The following is a 21,810-nucleotide window of genomic DNA, read 5'->3' as shown; positions in this document are numbered from 1 at the left end:
ACAGCCACACACAATTAATCCATTTTCAGAATAGAATGTTGTTAACTCACCACCACCAGTCCCTCAGAATTATTACTGTGTCTCTTTCTAGAACTCAACCAGTCAAGAATCTAGGGTTTCATCTTAAACTCTTTTCTGTCCAGAGCAGATCATTCCTACCTCAGAAAACAAATATTCATTGTTTGTTTTAACCAGTGTCCTATTAACTAACCAAGAAGATAGACTTTATACTTTTTAAATTTAAAAAGCAAATTTAAGTCAAGTGAATTCAATTTGGTATGTTCTAGAGGAAATACTATCATTATATTTCATTCCCTACTTATTTGCTTTCTGACTTTGAAAGGTGCACATTAAGTAATCACTACTTTGCTGAGCAACAGAAAATAAAATTTCTGTCAGATATTGACGATGACTCCAGTTTCATGGAAAGCACTAGCAATGGTCTCAGGGGACAGGGCAGGTTAGGCATCTGCAAGTAACAATGATGGTTCCCACCCAGGAGCTTCTATTCAGTGCTTCTGAGCATGGATTTGATCGTAACCATAGACCATGTGAGTGTTTAGGAAATAAATTCTATAAATTGTGAAAAGGTATTTTAATATTTATTATAAAATATTTGGTTGGAAAGGATGTGTTAAAACACTTACTGAGTGTTAGCTATTTATGTGACTAAGCACTTTGGAATATAACCCAGAATAATGAAGTAGCTCTATTTTGCAGGATTGCCTGGACTTGGAAGAATCAGGACTGAAGCCCAGTTATGTCAGACACCAGAAGTGGATCTGCTACCCAGAGTATTATTACTGTGCCTCCCAAATTGCCATTTACCATTGGCTCTGTACTTCTGCGGACTTTCCCTACTTAGAACTGAGACCACAGATGAGTGAGCTCATCTGCAGGGCTTACAACAGCAGAAGGGTACCTGAGTAGAAACCAGCTACTTAAAAGTTATATTCTTAAGCTTAATGTCCAGATTAGATGTTTTCTAAATGCCCTTACCCAAGAATTATCCTCATAAAGTAGTGTATCACTAAAAACAAATTAACACACAGGAATGCTCAAGCAAGCTCTACCTCTTACTAATTTCCTTCTTAGGATTGAGAATTAATTTATATAATAAATACTTTCAGAATACAAAACACTTTTAAACACGTAATATGATCTTGTTATTTAAACTGATTAATGGCTTTAAAGTACAAGTCAATAATCAACATGGTACTTATCTTTTAAAATAAGTCAGCATTTTTCACATTCTGTAGTCCTATATAAACTACCTGTAATATATATAGATTTGACAAACATTCTCATATTCACTTTCATTCCACGCAAGTGTTTTACATGTGAAGGTTTCTTGGTTTGTATGTTGATGTTGGCTACATTCAAACCTCTATTGTCATATGAAAGTTTCAAATCTGCTAATGTGGAATTTGCACCTTGCAGAAGAGAAAGACATTTTAATAAACCTTATTACATCTGCTGAAAAAAAGTAAAATGAAGTTTGCAGAGATACTTACTTTTTAACCGAAGAAGTGAGAAAGCCATAGAAAGAAAACAAAAAGGAGAACTCCCTTGGGTTGTACCTTTCTTTCTCCTAACTTGTTTTTCTGACTCCCACCTCCTTTTCTCTATAATTTTCTTCCCAGGATGACAGGTATAAAATTGTTTTGCATTTGTATATACAGCTTCTGATCCTCACTAGCAAACAAAAAAGGTCAAGCAAGTATACATACAGATTATTGTGGCACACACACCAGAAAATCCAAGAAAAGGACCATGCAGAGGTATACCCTAATGGTCACTGACGGTGTCACACTGGGGGAACAAGGGAGCCATGTCTTAGCGTGATTTAAACTGGGCATCTTGGAATCGAAATAACCTCTTCACAGTTTTACTAGCTTATTCTCACCCACCCCTTTTCAAAAATATATAAAATTCATTATTGGATTAAACATATGGATCTTTATTTGGATTGAACAAGCCTATTTATTTAAGCTTGTGCTTGAATGTCACCACCTCAGATTTTTGTAAAAGATACTATCTAAAATCTCACCCCACACCTTATATCCCATTTGCTCCTGTGTCACTTTCTGAATAACAGTGATCACTACCTGGCATTTTACAATGTATTTTCTGATCATTTATTCGCTGTTTTATTTCCCTCCAGGAATGTATGCACAATGAGGGTAGTTTTGTTGAGTTGACCACTGTACCCCACTGCCTAGAACAGTACCCCATGCATGATAGGATCTCAGTAAATATTTATTGGATTAATTAAATATGTATGAAAATAGGTCAAACCATATGGAGCTGGCAGAAGTATCCTGACATATTATTCTCCAAGGTTATTTTTCTCTCAGATACTGTATTTTGCCATGTATTCTGTACATATTGTACACTGGACTATTATACCTATGGTATGTATTCATTATACCCAGGTAATATGTACCCAGGTATTATTTTTCCCTCAAAAGTTTGGGCAAAAAAGTGCACATTATACACGTCAAAATACAGGTGATTCTGCCTGAAGGAAATCTTTTTGGGGGCAGCAGTTTCTAATCCAAGTTTCTCCTACATCGTTCTTCTGTTCTCTGTGTAGTCAGCCCAAAGGATATTTGAGTGCAATTTGCAGAAATGCTATAGATAGAAATGATAATGTCCCTCAACTTAAAAGGGCTGAGCATGTTTTGAAAGTGTTTTATGAACTGGAAACCTTTCTATGAGGTATTTCACTACAGGCCCATAAAACCTGACACCCCGCTGGAATTCCATCCTGTTAAATTTGGCCATGTTTCCTTCCTCAACTAATGAGTTCAATTCATGTTTTCATTTAAGTTCATAACCAGATACAAATCAGTATCACTGCCACAGGCAACAATTCACAGAATTCCCAAGCTGAGGGCTGGAGGGTTTGGAACAAATGCCATATTCTCCTTTTCAAGTGGGGGCTCCACGGCACTGTCTTCTGCCTGCCCTGGTGCCAGGTCCCAGGGAGGCAATTGGCTAATGGGCTTCCGGCTTCTAACTCAGCACAAGCTCATCTTCTAAATCCTCTCTGGATTTCCTGTGGTAATCCCCCTTCATGTCCCTTTGAGAAAGAAACAATAATCCTCATTTTATTTTTCAAGAGGAAAAGTTCAAGAGCATAAGTGATTTTAGTTAGGGATTCAATAAATGCTTTGGCAGGGATGAGAAAAGCAATGCAGAAAAGACCCGGTGGCTCTTCCAGGTGGAGTTTAAGGTGGGTATTTTCATGTGAGGAAAATCAAGCACAGTCAGCACTTTGAGGGACAACCTTTGCCTTCGCGGTTACACCAGATAACTAAAATCTAATACCTATTCAATGGCTATTTTAAAAATGCCATTATTCATAAATGTTATTGCAACAAAGACAGTAACAATGACAGAAGCAGCACTGTGTATGAAGTTTTTTTTCTGCTTGTGGGGAATTTGCCCTGATTTGCATTGGCTTTATGACTTCCTGCAGGCAAACACCTGGAGACTCTGTCCTGGAGGTACTGAGGGACTGCGGAGTGTCAGGGCAGAGCCATCACAGTGTGTCTTCATTAAGAGCACTGCAGCCAGCTCTTCCCTTCCCCAGCCAAGTGCTCAGACTCAGAGATCACACTGGTTTGGAGGAGACAAGGTTGGAAAATAAAAGGGTAGTTAACAGAAAGTTTAAACGAATGTGTTTGTCTTCTTCATGTTGAAGAAAGCAAGCTATTTCACACACACACACTTATATTTTACTAGCCTTTTTGCCCAGCAGTAAATGAGTAACTGAGCTCCTAATTACAGGAGTCAAGCCGTAGTACTAGAAACCCCAAATCTCCTTATTGATGGTCCCATTACTTTTCCCGATGCTAGGAGAGGCGGACAGCTAAGTCCAGCCTGAGCTGATTGTTGACTGACCCTTCTGGGAGACCTGCCCGTGGAACCCTTCCAGCAAATAAGTATCTGCGCTATGGCGTGAGCAGCATTTAGTTTTGTGTGTGCAGCATTTAAATGTCTCGTGATAATTGACAGGACTTGCTCTATTCAGAAACAGTTATTTTTCTGCTCTCCATTTAGGAAATTCTTATAAACTATAATTTGGCCCAACTACTTAGAGATTCATATGCCATAATTTGGCATAAAGTGGCATGTTTTCCAAATAGTCCCATAACAGGCTAAAATATATATGAATAATTGTAGATGATATGACATGATATGATAGCTTTATGCCAGTATGATTCATTCATTAATCAATTAATATTTTAATTCAACAATTATTTTATCGAACACTTAGTAATTCCAGGCATTGCACCAAAAGCTAGACATTGTGAGAAAGCATAAATAATATAAGTTCTTTGGTGTGTATTAAAAATTTGTGGCTCATATGGGAAATAATCATTAAAGTATACTGGATGCCATGCAGGAAAAACACAATGCTACTTTAGATCCTAAGGCATTTGCTTTAAGGCACATTCTCCACATTACAGATTCTATTTTGCTTATTCAAATAATTCTTGGAATTACAAATAGTTATATTTATGTTGTCATATCTCAACCCAACATGCAGGAAGTGGCCTTGTTTGATAAAATTGTGTTTTATCTGGAGTTTTGATCTGCCGTGAGTGACATCACTGTGCCTGTCACAAGAAACCCTTTAAATCCAAGAATGAAAACTATTGTCTCCATTATCAATGTCACCCCTACAGATGCCTCGGATTTGGCCTTGGGGCATTGACGGGTAGGAGTTCACAACCTGGGGCTTCAGTTGAACACACTGAGTGATGGGTTCAAAGAACAGCAGAAGTGGAAAAACAATGAATTGCCGTATGAAGAGCTACTACAGAAACTACAGAACTTTCTTCTGCAACCACCAGGAAGCAGGGCCTGCCAGGCTGTTAAGATAGGAACTCCGCGATTTCAAGAAAAGGTGAGAGAGAAGAGGGAGGGCTGGGACAGGAGTTAGTAAGAGCCGTGAGGGAAACTGAACAAAGGGGAAATGGCTGATGGCAAGTTGTCAGTAGAAAAGGAGGTGACGCTTTTACAGAGCTAGAAGAGGTCAATAAATCACCACCCTTATCTTTAAACAGAGCTTGTGACTTCAAAAATTAGCTCATTTATTCTGCACAATTAAATTTATTGAAGTGTGACAGAAAAGTTTAGCGGGCGGTGAAGCATAAAGCCAACAACAGCCGAAGGGAGCATCTGAGTGAATGACACAATTAGTTGATTTTCATTTTATTTATCAATATAATGATTGAATTGTATTTATCCCTTTTCACAGATTTCTACAATTATTACCACTCTAGTCCCTAGGGAAAGAATTAGTTCAAATTTTCAGTCGAGGTTAATGTGATTATGGAGCAGCTAATAAAAGGAAAGTTCTTTAAAGGGCTACACAATCATGTATTCAATATCACCCCCATCCCTGGGCTTAGAAATCCAGTGCTTTCTCACGTGAACGCGGTAAATTGAATTTAGCTGTGTGAGTGTGACAAATTCCCTAGGTGGGGGCAGAGCTGCAGATGGCCAGTGCCCTCCCTCCTCTCCGGGACTTTAAAGCACCTAGAGATTTGTCTTATATTTAAAATTGGGGATTTCAATAATTTTTTTGTTTTGAAAATGATGAAAAAGAGGCTCTGGAAATGTTTTCTGACCTTTATGAAATTTGGAAAAGAAAGAAGACTAGAGGTGGTAGGAATGCTTGCTTTTTTGTTTTTTCTCACCCTTTTCGGTACCTGGTGTTCCGCTGCATCTCTGTGAAAGCCTGTCAGAAACATGGAACAAATAAGCCGGTAGGACAGCATTCGTGCTTCAGAGGGGGGCTGGAGAGCGGCCTGCCACACCATTTCTGGGAGCCTAGGATACCTCCCTGAAGCAGCAGCATCTGAATGCGCCAGCTGTCGTCTTCTCCCAATGAATCAAAAGATTTCTGGATGCTGAAGTACACACTTTTTGAGAGGTTGGAAAAATGACCTGTTTCCTACAGGGAACTCAGTCTTGTTCAACACCCACAGGTCTTTCAGTTAAATGTTTGTTATCTTCAGCATCTGAGAAATGCTCAGTTTCTCTGTTAAGGTGAGTGAAGGCAACTCAAGTTCGATTTTTAATAAACCCAGCCAAGTACTTAGTTCCAAAGAAATCCACTGAAGCAGTGATTTTAAAGCTTAGAGTCTATAAGGATTAGGGGAGCTTGTTAAAATGAAGATTCCCAGGTCTTACGTCCAGGAGAGGAATTTGATGTGCATTTTTCAAAATAAATACTCTAAGAGATTCCTTTGTCCATGGTCTTGGAACCAACCTCGAGAAATATTGAAACTGCTGAAGTAAATCATGTGCTTGAATAGTGGCAGCTCTTCCAAAGATAAGCAGTGCAGTTATCCACAAAACCTGGAGAACTATTGACTCACGGGTCAAGATGAGAACACTAAATTCTGACCCCAACAGAGGCACTTAACATGTAATCTAGGGATCATCACTGCCATCTATCCATGTGTTACAATGTATCTAGTTATTATTAGTGTTCTAGTTCTCATAGTAAGAGCTAATATCTATTGTACGTTCTTTCCACCCTAAAATAATTCTGTTTCTGTTTTTAACTGCCACATTTAGTCTATCAGCAAGACCTGTCTCTCCTGCATCCAAAATAAGTCTCAAAACCATCGATTTCCCTTCATACCCACTAGTTAAAGTCCTTTATTCCTCACCCTGGAGGCCAGCGTGGCTGGAGTAGGTGGGAGGGAGCTAGAGGTTCCTGTCTGTGAGACAGCCAAGGACCGGGTCATGTCAGGCCTTGTGAGCCTTCAACTTTGGATTTTATTCCAGAAATGATGGGAAGTCACTCGAGTGTTGAGATGTCACGATCACCAAGATCTGATTCATCTATTCAAGACACTCATTCTTACAGCTAAATGGAGTATAGGCCGTATAAGGTGCACAAAACGAGTCCAATGTGAGATTACATCCTGAAGTCACGGGACAAAATTTTAGAAAGATGCCCCAGCTCGTTGTTGATTGCAAAAGTTCTATGTAATCTTTATGCTATTATAACACATTGGTTTTTGGATAAAAACTTCAAATTATATTTATAATGGTCACAAAGATTTAGCTATCTTTTTTTCTCCCTATATATTTTTAAGAGACACTAGCAATGAGCTACATAGTTAAATAAAACAGAAACACACATAATTTGTGGAGGATATTGTGTTACTTCCACAGAGCATGTGGTAGACATCTATCATTCATAAGCTATTATCATTCTACCACCAAGGCAAAAGTTTTCATAGCGTCAAGCCAAACATGTTCCAACCCATTCATTTTTTTTAATGGGGACCAGGTAATGGAAAGAGAAGTACAGAACATTCATGGGTCATCCCTGCTGTGAGGACTGAACCTCATCATAAGAGCACAGGGATTAAATGATGCACAAGTGGAATAAATATGTTTTGTGCACAGGAAAATAGAGAAGGTCAAATATTTCACTTCAAGTTAAAACAGAAGGAGATATGGAGTTTACAAGTCCGTTTTGCAGCGACTGTTGTACTCATGACCCACAGCTATCTGTCAGTTTACATGTGGGCACAAATTTCAAACACGGCTTTCAAGCTGTACGTGAACAAGTTAAATGAACCCTAACAGCCCCATTTTGAATGTAGCATTTTCCTGAAATTTTTGCTTCTGTGGCAGATACTTTAGACCTTGAAATTGTTCTTGGTTAAGTTCCAATTCAAACTCTCTTAATAATAACACCCAACTCCTAATGTATATGTTCAAATTTCCAAGAAATTGCCATTTTCTTTTGAGTTGGTTTCCCGAAAATCTCTCATGGATTTTAATGCATGTATTGTAAAGGAACCAGCTTTTCCATTTCATCAGTACAATTGGGACACAACTCTTTTCAGGCTTCTTAATCTCTCTCTCTCTCTGTCTCTCTCTCTCAGCTTTTTATCAATGCTCCCTGGTCCATGCCAGATCAGCATTCTAGTACTGGATTTTAATAACATAACACACTGGGGAGGTGCCAGAGGACACAGCCCAGAAGACATACAGTTAGTTCCTCGAGGGGTGAGACTTAGCCAGTTGGACCTGGGAGATAGGTAAGAGCTGCACAAATAACTTTCCCCTTCTTTTTCTACCCTATAGGTTACTCTGGGTGATGTTTCTTCTTATAAATCTTCAGCAGAATCCCCACGTACAGAATTAACAATCCCAAGTGGCAATACACTGGATTTCATCTTACCTTATTTTCTTTATCTTTTGCTGTCACACTTCACTGCCCTGAACTTGTACCTCCAAGGCAAGGGTCAGCACCAAATCTTTGTCTCAGGACCTGCCGTCTAGAGGACTTAGACTAAGATGGATGTTTTCTGTAGATGGTAGGAGGAAGGCAGCTCAACCAGCTTAATACAACCATTAGGAATCTCAGTCATGGGTGGGCCTAAGAATGATTCACTTTTTAACAATACAGGCCCTCTCATCGCTCCCCTGCTTAAGCCAAACTAAGACCTACTAGGTTTCCAAAAATGGCACACCCACAGATTTTTAAATCGCTTCCAGTGATTCTGATGCAGTCGTAAATTTGTCTTCAGTGTAAAGTACCAATACTACTCAGTCCTCTGACAAATTAAGAAAAATAGGGGACAGTGGGGAGAGGGGTTTACAGGAACTACTATAAAGGACACATGGACAAAATCAAGGGGGAGGGTGGAGGCGGGGGAGGGAGGAGGGTTCGGCTGGGGTGGGGTGGAGGGATGGGGAGAAAATGCAGACAACTGTAACTGAGTAACAATAAAAAAAAAATAGGAACGGGGATCCAGGAGGCCTGGAGATTGTTACGTACTTTCCCCACTAGAACCAGTTAGCTTAATAATTTAGACTGAGCTGCAAACATACCTAAGAAAACAACATAAACACTTAGCAGGGTAATGTATTAGATCATGTCAAAATGAAATAAAACTAAAAAAAAGAAATTAATCTAATTTACTTCTCTGACTAGAGAAACCCCAGAGAAGCCCCTAGATTAATATCATTTACATAGTTAATACCAGACACAGAACTAGAACCTGCCTCACTTCACTCCCCACTGTGATGACAGGGCAGGGACAAGAGATGGGTTACCACAAAAGCTAGAGTATACGAAGAGGGTAAGGCCAGGATGGAGAAAGCTGGCAGCAAAATGAAGAGTGAGATCCCTCCACTGCTTCCCTTTACCAACTTCATGTGTGGTCTGGAGTTGGCTTGGACCTCTTCATGGCTGAACCACCGACTGTCACACCCTTGGGCTTACTTTGACGTCCAATCCACGAGTTGTAGACCTCTGGTAGGGAGAGAGACTGAATAACAACAAACATTTATCTTAGTTCTGTCTACCCCAGTATCTAGGGATCCAGGAGGAAAGAATTTAGGTAACTTTCATGTGGCTTGGTTTTTTCTTTTGTAAGCTACAAAACAAAAACTGAACCTTTAATAAATAGTTTTTACCAAGAACAAAATCTGGCATTAGATAAATTTAGTTGGAGATTACGATGAAGTATTTTCATAGGGTTCATCAGATTAATAAGACACCACTACACAGACAGTAGTGTACACAGCTATCTATTTGGGGATGTTAAAAGCAGTAAGAGTTAACTAGAACCCTAAAACTATGTCTTGAGTATTAGGAAACAAAATGAAAGAACTATATATAATATGATTGTGTGACTATTATGCCACATGTATTGTTCTAACATTTCATGTGCTTTCAATCATTTAAACACTGACACAGTCTTAGGAAGAAGCTACTATTATTTTGACAACTTCAGCTATACCTCAAATGGTATCATTAAGTAAATTCCTTAATTTAGAAATCTAGAAAAAGAGGTTCTTTTTTTCTTTGCTGACTATCACATAGAGGGTAGCTTTGCTCCTCATGTAGGAAAAAAAATGTTTGGGGATACATTCAATCTTCTTGAAGTCATTTTTAATTTCTTTTCTTAGGCCAAGATGATGCCAAACCATAAATGGTTATCCTCGTTCAGCTAAAATTAGCTTTGTTTTAGTCTTGTCATAAACAAGCTGTTAGACATTAAGCTAAAAAAGTAGGATTCCTAAAACTGGAAAAGAGAAGTCTTCCTCCACCAAGAAGCTGCGCCACAGATATAACATACCCGCTGTGCCGAAGCATATGAATCGCACAGCATTACTGAGGTATAGTTCTGAAGTAGAAGTTCCATTATAGATCAGTTCTTTTTGGGTGAAGGGCTTTCTCCACCATCAGTTTGATTATTCTCTTCTCTATAGAATCACTTGCAATTAACTATCACCTCCTCTGAGAATTTCTCCCCCCTGTATTAAAATGCTCTGGCTTTCTTATCAGTGGACTATCTCCCAATATCTTTTACACAAATGAAATATATGAAAATATATAAAAATGAAGAGTTTTGTGTATTTTATTCAAATTTTACTAGTAGTAATATAACAACAAAAGCTAAGGATGAATCTTGTATATGCTAGAAGTCAGGCCTTCCACACCCAAGAAGATAAACAGCTTTGTCACTATAAATATCTGTTAGCTATTAGAACTCTGCTTTCTCCTTGTTGACACTTTAGGGACTTCTAATATTCACCCGGAGCCCCAGGAAGGAATAAACTCAAAGGAAAAGACCTTGTAAAGAATTGAAAATAAAAACTGACACATACTAAAATTATCAGTCTAATTTCAGGCAGAAAGGAAAAGAGAAGGGAAAGGTAGATGGAAGGAAGGAAAGGAGGAAAAGAAAGGAAAGGAAGGAAGGAAGAGAAGAGGGAGGAAGTAAGAAAAAAAGGAACAGAGGGCAGGAAGGAGGGAGAGGGGAAGGAAGAATCAAAATGACAAAAATGTTAGGTTTTTTTGTAGGAAGATCTACACAAACAAAGCAGAGTAAAAAGCTGAAATTAATTGAATCCAGATCCAGAGAATTCTGTGCTATCTACTGACCATCCCATTAGTCTGATTCAGGATTTAAATGTTTTGTCTTAAAAAGCAGTGGGAAGAGGAATGGTGAGAGTTGTGTGTGGGTATAGCTGAGAGTAGGGAAGATTTGAATGATTGATGAGGAGGGAGGTAGAGAGAGAGAAAACATAGGGAAAAAAGCAGGGGCTGAGTAGGAAGAAAGCTACAAGGAGAATAGTTACCCTGACAGGTGCCTGGGATTACTAACATCCTGGTCTTCAGCCTTATCACCAACTAACAAAACCTGATTTTCTAAATAAAATCTCATCATATATGAACATTAGACATTTTTGCAATTCCCTTCATAAAACTCCAGAGACTGAGATAAAAGATGTTCTAGAAATTCCAACATCATCACTAGCTCAAAGCTTTACACCTTTATTTTTCTTAAAGTATCCACAATTAACATTCTCAAGCACAATTTTCCCTACACTTGTTTAGAATTGGGTAGGAAATTTTTGTTGTCCATATTTTAGAATAACAAATCCATGACTTTAAGCATGAAACTCAAACTCACCCAAACACATTAATTTAATTTTTATGTAATAATATATGCTTTGTTTAAAAAGAAATTCCCAGTTTAACATATTTAGCAGATTATTTCAAATCTGGTCATACTAGCATTCTGTTTTTGCATATTTTGTATAGCTATAGCAAGAACCAGAGTAAAACAGGTACCATATTTAATACTTAATGAAAGAAAAATAAATTTAGAGTATGACTTACTGTGAAAATCTATTTTTTTTCTTGTAACTGTTTAACCCATAGGTACATGGCCTTAGTTTTGTTTTCATGCTTTCTACACATTCTATCACATTGTAACCGTTGATAAATGCTAGTGACTTGAATTGTGTGACATATATTTTGAAACAGGAATGATGTCCTATACTTCTATATTCTTTTCTCTTCATAAAACACTTTCACAAACATTTTATTTTAGTTCTTATACCTATGAGTTAAATTGATTTATGTTAAATTGCTTTGTCCATATTACAGCAAATAATTTTAACAGAATTACAAAGTGACTTGGCAAAGGGCACAAAGCCAGTAAGTAAGTAGCCAACCAAGATGACAGGGCTCAGCCCAAGTAGCATCCTTTCCTCTGCAAGAGCTAGCTCCTTTCAGGTACCACAAATGTACATAGATACTAATTCCTATCTTTAGGGATCTTATATCCTAGCCTAGTCACACAACTGATAAATCTAGGCCAAGTCCCCTGACCCCTTTCTCTTTCAGCTCTCTCTTCTGCACCTGTCTGCATTTTAAGGTGAATAATAACAGCTAAATTCAGGAAATGATTCACACTCTTCAAGCAAATTGGCCTGTTAAAAGAGTTAGTTCATATGCACTACTTTCGAAGCAGAGTAATTGGATTTATGCCTTTATCCTCTTCAGCGAACAATAGATTAAAAATGTCTGTGTCCCTTCCAAAACTTCCAACCTTCAAACAACGGATATTCTTTTGCTTCGAAGTCACCTTTAAGTTCCTTCAGAGCCACCACATGTGACCACACATGCTGCCAGCTGGACAACTTTAGGGGTTTCCATTCACATAGCTCCTGTTCTTACACAGACTTTACAGACAAATATGTAGAATGTGACCCTTAAAGTTATGCATAGTTGTGGCCCTCTGGCTCTTCAAGGAAGGGTGTTTTTTTTTTTTTAATTTCTAAAATAAATCTCTTTAGTAGTCTCATTAACTTGAATCCAGACATCCTTCTTCCAAACCACACTCCATAAGACTGCCAGGATGAGTTTCCTAAAATGCGTATGCACAACCAGAAAGAGGGAAGGGGCCCTGCCTCTCTCATGTCCTGAATGTGAGACTTTACATAGTGTGAAGGAGACACGAGGAGGTTACGCAGAAAGTAGTAGCTGGGGAAGAAGAGTAAAATCTCTTACCTTAAAAGTGGTGCCGAACCTACACACAGATCCATTCCTAAAGGTGGAAGGATCACTGACTAAAAGTGCTTAAGCACAACCTCTAACCAATCATTAACTGACCACTCTGTCACATAATCCCAAGAGTGATGACAAGAAAGCAGGCTTAAAAACAAAAACAATGATTAAAAAAATCCAAGCAGAGACATCAGTGGCTGTACTCCATGAAGAGACAGATTCTATAGAATTATTTCCAAACAAGTCATTAAACAAGGAAACAAATGAACAGGAAAAAAAGTAACAACAAAAAATCCACTAGTAGGAATAAGAACTTAGAATTTCTGTGATATCTTATCTAAAATGTTCTACAATATGGGCAAAGAAGCTGGAAAGTGTGACTTACACACTCAGGAGAAGATGGTGATTAGAAATCATCTTTGAGAAGGCTGACAGTTGGACTTGGCTGAAAAAGAAGCTATTACAAATATATTTACAGAACTAAAGAACCCCATTCTTAAAGAATTAAAGAGAAGTATAATAACAATTACTCATCAGATAGAGACTAAAAGTTATTTAAAAGAAACAAAATGGAGGGGAACCAAGATGGCGGCGTAGGTAGACACACTGCGCCTCCTCGCACAACCAGAACTGACAGAGAATCGAACAGCAAGGGGGACCCACACCAAGGAAATAGAAAATAAACATACATCCAGACTGGTAGGAGGGGCGGAGACGGGCACCGGGGTGGAGAGGACTCGCGTGGCTGTGGCTGGACTGAGACTGGCGGAGTGTGGGACAAATGGCGCAGGCAGTCCGAGCACTAGCAGACCCTGCGGCCCCACATTTGCACAGATAAACCCAGAGGGCCGGACTCAGAGTGGCGGAGAACGGGGCAGGCAGAGCAGTGGGTAGCACCCCGCGGCACCACATTCGCCCACAGATAAACCTGACGAACGGCGGGCAGCGAACAGCGGGCAACGAAGCAGACCGTGCAACCCAGGGCTCCAGCTCGGGGAAATAAAGCCTCAAACCTCTGATTGAAAGCGCCCCTGGGGGTTGGGGCGGCAGCAGGAGAGACTCCCAGCCTCACAGGAGAGGTTGTTGGAGAGACCCACAGGGGCCTAGAGTGTGCACAGGCCCACCCACTGGGGAACCAGCACCAGAGGGGCCCAGTTTGATTGTGGGTAGCAGAGTGAAAGATTGAAATCCGGAGGACAGTGAGGCGGGCACCATTGCTCCCACTCCGCCCCCCCCCCCCCCCCCCCCCCCGCCACGCACAGCGTCACAGCGCAGCCACCAGCGTTACCCTGCCCCGGTGAACACCTAAGGCTCCGCCCCTTAAAGTAACAGACGCCCAAGACAAACAAACAAAAAAAAATGGCCCAAATGACAGAACACTTCAAAGCTCCAGAAAAAATACAACTAAGCGACGAAGAGATAGCCAACCTATCGGATGCACAGTTCAAAGCACTGGTTATCAATATGCTCACAGACTTGGTTGAATCTGTTCGAAAAACAGATGAAAAAATGAAGCCTATGCTAAGAGAAACAAAGGAAAATGTACAGGGAACCAATAGTGATGAGAAGGAAACTGGGACTCAAATCAATGGTATGGACCAGAAGGAAGAAACAAATATCCAACCAGAAAAGAATGAAGAAACAAGAACTTGAAAAAATGTGGAGAGGCTTAGGAACCTCCAGGACACCTTGAAACGTTCCAACATCCGAATTATAGGGGTGCCAGAAGGAGAAGAGGAAAAACAAATAATTGAAAACTTATTTGAACAAATAATGGAGAACTTCCCCGATCTGGCAAAGGAAATAGACTTCCGGGAAGTCCAGGAAGCTCAGAGAGTCCCAAAGAAGCTGGACCCAAGGAGGAACACACCAAGGCACATCATAATTACATTACCCAAGATTAAACGCAAGGACCTACATCCAAGATTACTGTATCCAGCAAAGCTATCATTTAGAATGGAAGGGAAGATAAAGTGCTTCTCTGATAAGGTCAAGTTAAAGAAGCTCATCATCACCAAGCCCTTATTATATGAAATGTTAAAGGGAGTTACCTAAGAAAAAGAAGATCAAAAATAGGAACAGTAAAAATGACAGCAAACTCACAGTTATTAACGGCCACACCTAAAACAAAAACGAGAGCAAACTAGGCAAACAACTAGAACATGGGGGTTGTCAATAAGGGAGTGGGAGGGGGAGAGGGGGGTAAAGGTACAGAGAATAAGTAGCATAGATGAGAGGTGGAAAATAGACAGGGGGAGGGTAAAAATAGTGTAGGAAATGTAGAAGCCAAAGAACTTATAAGTATGACCCATGGACATGAACTATGGGGAGGGGGGATGTGGGAGGGAAGGGGGTGGGCAGGATGGAGTGGAGTGGGGGGGGAAATGGGACAACTGTAATAGCATAATCAATAAATATATTTAAATAAAAAAATTTTCAAAAAAAATAAAAGAAACAAAATGGAAATTCTGAAATTAAAAATTGAATAAATAAAATAGAAAATTCCCTAAAAGGTTTCCTCAACAGATTCGAGCTAGTAAATGAAATAACCAGCAAACTTAAACATAGATCAATAGAAATGATCTAATTAAACAACAGAAAGAAAAAAAAGGATAAAGAAAATAAAAGGAACTTCATATGAGAAAGCACATCAACACACATGAAATGCAAGTCCCATAAGGAAATAAAAGAGAAATAGGGACAGAAAATTCACTGAAAGGAATTCTTCAGGATGAAAATAAATGAGACCAGAAACGAACTCAAATCTACATGAAGAAATAACAAGTACCAATAAAGGTAACAGCATAGTAAAAACTATTTTTTCACCCGATATAAAGGCATATGTAGTATATGCCTCTGGAAAAGATCACATACTAGGCACTAAAAAGTCTCAATAACTTAAAAATGTTGAAATCATACAACATATGTTTCCTAACTGCAATAGAATTAGAAAGGAAAAACAGATTTTGGAAATGCACAAATAAAAACAAAGTCACACATTTATTTCAGAAAACATCATCATTAAAAAGTGAAAATGTAGTTACATCATCAAGGTCATTCCTGATTTCAGTCCTCCTCTCAAGAGGACCAACTATAGGGTCACAGAATATGGCCTGAGGCCCCGTATGATGGGAAGCCAGGCTTTTGGCTCAGTGTTTAGCCAGTGCTACCATCAGTTAGGAAGCATAGCCTTAGACCCTGCCTAACTGGGAATGATTATTGAGTAGTACCTGCAGCCTTGACCAATAACAAAGTCCAGCCAGTAACTATGACCTTCCAGAGAACACAGACTATAACCTGCCTGACAGAGGTGATTGCAAAGCCCAGCTAGTGGCCCCACCTGACCATGGAACACAGCCAACTTGGTCAACCAGAGAGGCCACCAGTGGACCCATTTGAATGCAGCCAAACCAAAAGGCCACTAACCTTCAGGGCCCGTCCAGCAGATCTCTACCTTTACCCATGACCTCAGAGCACAGGAAGTAGCCTAGCCATTATAGCGAGCTATGGCTGGCCATGGATGTTACCAGCTGACCCATCCAGATGAGCTGAGCTGAATGGTGACGATCTTTCCCTGCTGAAGTGAACTTGTAAATTCTGGGAAAGGAGATGACTTACTCAAATGTGCAGACTCCCAATAAGGATGCAAGGCTCATGAAAAATCAGGTAGCCTAACACCACCAAAGGAAACTAATTAAACTCCTGTAACTAACACTAAAGAAATGCAGATCTATGGACAATTCAGAATAATCCTCTTAAAGAAGATCAGCAAACTAGGAGAATACACAGATAGATGACTAAGTGAAAATATGAAAACAATTCATGAACAAAATGAGAACTTTAACAAAAAAAATAGAAATCATTGAAAAAAATTAAACAGAAAACCTACAACTAAAAGTGCAATGACTGACTAATGAGTTCAAAAAAGAGTATTTGCATGTTATATATCTGACAAAGAACTTGTATCTAGTATGTATAAAGAACACTTACAATGCAACAATAATACCAAGAAACCTCAGTTAAAAACAGGTATAAGATTTGAATAGACCTTCCACCAAAGAAGACATATGAGTTGTCATAAGCACATAATGTAAGCTTAACATCATTAATCATTGCAAAAATGCTAATTAAAACCACAGTTAAATACCACTTTATACCTACTAGATAGCTATAATCCAAAATATAGACTGAAAAATGTTGGCCAAAATGTGGAGGAAAGGGAATGCTCATACGTAGTTCATAGGAAATGTACAATGGTGTAGCCACTTTGGAAACATCTTGGCAGTTTCTTATGAAGTTAAACATAAATTTACCAAAGATTTGTATTTGAATGTTCAGAACAGCACTATTGATAATAGCCAAAATGTAGGAATGATAATAAATGTCCAACAACTACTGAATGAATAAACAAAATATTGTGTATCCCTATGATGGAATATTCAGTAATAAAAGTAATGAATTACTAATGTGTATTATAACATGGGATAATCTCCAAAACTTTATGCTAAGTGAAAAAAGCTAGGCATAACAGACTATATTTATATGAGTCCATTCCCATGTAATGTCCAGGAAAAGGAAACTATAGAGACAGAAAGCAGATTAGTAGCTGCCTGGGACTGGAGTGGGAGAAGGATTAGAGGCAAACAGATATAATGAATCATTTTAGGTGATGAAAATGTTCTAAAATTCATTTGGGGGATGGTTTCACAACTCTGTAAATTTAGTACACATCAATTAATTATACCCACGACATGAGTGAATTTTAAAGCATGCAAAGTATGCCTCAATAAAGATGTTGTTGTGCCCACTCTGCAGACATACATGAACCTTTCCAAAACCGAGTTTAGATTTTGAGACTGAGGATGCCACTCACACACCAAGGGTATGAAAAGATTTATGACTCGTATAAGGCGGCTTTCCGGAGATAGCAGGGCAGGCTTCCCAAGCTGGTTTGAAGATTGCTTAGAAAGCAAAGAAAAAGATTCACCTGGGATTTTACTGTGGTTAGGTGGTAGGACTAGGGCAAGGGTGCTCTTTCATAGGCAGAGGCTTGCATGGTTTAAAAATCTCAGAGGTTCCAGAGGGGAGAGGGGCTGGGGACTGGGTGGAAAAAGGTGAAGGAGATTAAGAAGTACAAATTGGTAGTTACAAAATAGTCACAGGGAAGTAAAGGACAGCATAGGGAATATAGTCAATAATGTTGTAATAACCATGTTCAGTGCCAGGTGGGTACTGGAAATATTGAGGAGACACTTTGTAAAGTACATGATTGTGTAACCACTATGCTGTACACCTGAAACTAATACAGAATAATGTTGAATAGTAAAAAAGTCTTGAAAGTTAAAAAAATTTTTAAAAATAAATTTTGAATATCAGGATAAGCAAACTCCCACCCAAACAAAAACCAGTTCTGCTTTTCAGTTTAAAAAATAAAGAGAGAGGAAGAAATGAAAGAAACTCCCACAGGTACCAAGGAGGAGAGCATATGGGATTTCTTATCAGCTTTTACAGATGGGAGGCAGGAGGAAATGAAAGAGGGATGTGGCTTAAAAGCTGTCAGTAGTCAAACATCAAAAAATGGAGTCAGATTCTTTATTAGGGTGGTTAAAAAAATTCCTTTTCCCTAGAAAGTCTTAACTATTTCCTTATATCATACATTTCCTAAGTGTGTCACAGTAAACTATGACTTTGGCATTTATCGATCCTTATTGTCCATTTCTTGTGTCCCTCATTAAATGGGAGCTGCTTGAGTGATCTTTAAAGCTCCAACACCTTTCTAATGTTAGGCATGTGGCACACACCATAACTGTTTGCTGAAAACAGGTGACAGATAGTGTAACACGGTCAAAGTAGGGGAAAGAGAGGGGAAAACAGGTTCCTAAGGAAAATCTTTCCCAAAAGTGTGTTCTCCTTATTTGTTTCCTCAATCTCTATGATTTGCTTCATCTTGGATGACTTAATGTCTTACGCAAAGAAAATGGAAAAAAATACTATAATAAAAATAAAGTTCATATTTTCTATGTTGCCAAAAAGGCAATTTATATGAATATTAATTTTTGTTTGACTATTAAGTATATTATTTTAATACATTATTTTATTATCCTTATTTCTTACCATTTTACTTAAGCTTCTGATGCTCAAAGAAAACTAATCTGATGTTTCTGGGTATATCTCACATGTTTTTTCTTCAGTTTCTTATCTCCTAATAAGTTTCAAGCTCTGTTGTATCATTTTCATCCATTACCTGGTTGACTATAAATTATTTTTTGCCAAAGAAATTTCCAGTTTACACTGTTCTAAAGAAAGTATTGATAGCTCATTCTTAAAAGTGATTTGGTTTGGATAACAACTTATATAATTATGTTACACCTCATCCATGAATAGATTACAATATTTTTTTAGATAAGACAACTCCAAGTAGACCTCATATATGTGTATATATACATACATGGTTAGATGTATATATATGTAATAACTAATGCATACAGTAGCATTTAAGTATTTTTAGCTATACTAGGTCTCTGTATATATAGACATGAATATATATGTATAATAAAATTTTTGAGAAAGCACTGGCTTAGTAGTCAGAATGCGTAAGTTCTATTCTTGTATATAAATCATGCCCAACTGGGTAAATCATATAATTTGTCTGAGTCTCATACTCTCTGTAACATAGACATAAAGATCTTTGCCGTGTAGAAAACCAAATAATAGATTATGTTCAGAAATTCTTGGGAAACTTTTTAATTTTGCATAATTAAAAGATATCATTAAATCTGTTGGCAACTCCTAAAGTGATGGCCCAGATATATAATCATTTGGGAACACAAAAAATGCACATACAAATATTGCCAGGAAGCCAAGGCTTTATCTATACAAAACTGTAAGTGGATTGCAAGTTTAGATGAAGAAGAGTGTACTTCAATGATGTGATTGGAAAAGACTTTGAGGTGTGTGGCATGCCCTGCTAATTCACAAATTCAACACCCACTCCAAAACTCTTTTTCTTAACTTATCTCCATTATGGATGTTGAAAATTTTAAGTATTAAGCTTTCATGCCTCTTTACCTCAAACCTGGCGGGCAACACATTTCTCAGTCAATGTGATTTAAGAGAATGCCTCCAAGGAGTCCTGGGAAAACTGCTGCTATCATGATAAGGGGACAGATATGAAAAAGATAAGACAAAAGTTCTCTCCCACTACTTCTTCCTTGACATCTTGGCCCTCACGTCACGGGCTCTGAACGTCCAGTGCACTGAAGATGACGCGGTGGATCGCCTACCTACAGACCTCTTGTTCGGTGTGAAAACTCATGTCTTTTTTTTAGTTACAGTTTTTCTATTACAGTTGTCCCAATTTTTCCCCTAATGCTCTCCCCTGCCTTGCCCCCACTCCCACAGTCAATCCTCACCCCGCTGTCCATGTCCATGGGACCTTTATACATGTTCCTTGACTAGAACCTTCCCCTTGTTTCCCCGCCCCTCCACCCCGTTATCCCCTTTCCCTCTCCCCTCTGGTCACTGTCAGTTTGTTCTTTATTTCCATGTTTCTGGTTCTATTTTCCTCATTTGTTTGTTTTGTTCATTAGGTTCCCCTTATAAGAGAGACCACATGGTATTTGTCTTTCACCACCTGGCTTACTTCACTTAGCTTAATGCTCTCCATTTCCATCCATGCTGTAGTGAAGTTGGGTTTCTTTCATTGCAGACACATACTCTCAGTATGGACTGTATGAGAAGACACGAGAGGTGAATGATTCTCTAGCCACGTGGCTCAGAGGAAAACAGCCACTGCACTGGCCACAGCTAAAACAAGCTGAATTTAAACATTAGGGAGACAACATGGTCACACAAATTGTGTTTCCCTGAATTTGGTACCAGTGACCCAGGGCACCAAATTCTAGTGCTGCTGATAGGGTTATTCACACATGCCTAGTGTTGTCTGTTGGTTTTGGTTTCTGTTGTTGAGCAAGTGTTTCTTCAGAGATGTAAGCAGATGGATAACAATGATATGAAGGTAAACATTAGGTTCAACATGGGAAAGTACTTTCTAACAACAGGAGCTACTCAATCTGACCCAAGTGACACTTGCATTTTTCTAACAAATCAATCAACCAGAAAAGCCATGGAATGAGCTTTTTACCACCTGAGTGGAAGGCAGGGTGTCTTTAGTTCCGAGAGTGTGGGACTATCTGACTACAGGTGTTCGTTGTATCCTTACTAAATGCTACCGTTGTGCAAAAAGCGTAAGCTGCAGCTTCTCCTACAGGGAGTTTATCACATAAGAGGCCATATTGAGGTAGGAAGCCCATTAATGTGATAAGAAAGTTGTCCACATTACCTTACTCAAAGCTCAGTGAAAATTTAACATATTTTGTTTTATATGTACATGAATAAAACTTGGGGAGAACAAATTACTTTCACACAGTCGTCTGCCTGGTCTGGGGACACCAAGTAACTATTTGGAGCTCTACCCCAGACAACATGGCTTCTAGCTTCCTGATGTTATCTGATTCAGAAAATAGTTTATGCAAGACAAAAAGAACTGAAATGGAGATTATAACAGACAAGTAATTGACCTCTCCTTTTAAATGCCAAAGGATCTAAAAGCACTGGGAATAATTTTACGTTACACCACTTCTCCAGGCTGACCTGTCCTGGCACTCAGGCAACCTCGTGCTGAAAATTCTCAGGCTCTGGCAATTTACTAAGAGCTATTTTATGTTAGGCACCTTCTACGTCCTATACAACTTAATCCTCACAGTGACCACTAACCCCATTTTACAAATAAGGAAACTGAGGCAGAGGCTCAAATGATTTGACCAAATATCAATAACTAATAAGGAACATAATATTCAAACCTAGGTTTTTATCTGATTCTAAAACTTATACACTTACTAGTCTATATTGTCTTTATTTATTTATATCGCTCAATGATAAATATTTGGCAAATT

Source organism: Desmodus rotundus, chromosome 3 (genome assembly GCF_022682495.2).
Source record: "Desmodus rotundus isolate HL8 chromosome 3, HLdesRot8A.1, whole genome shotgun sequence".
Lineage (NCBI taxonomy): Eukaryota > Metazoa > Chordata > Mammalia > Chiroptera > Phyllostomidae > Desmodus > Desmodus rotundus.
The sequence above is the reverse complement of the archived record's forward strand: the minus strand, read 5'-3'. Positions refer to the sequence as shown.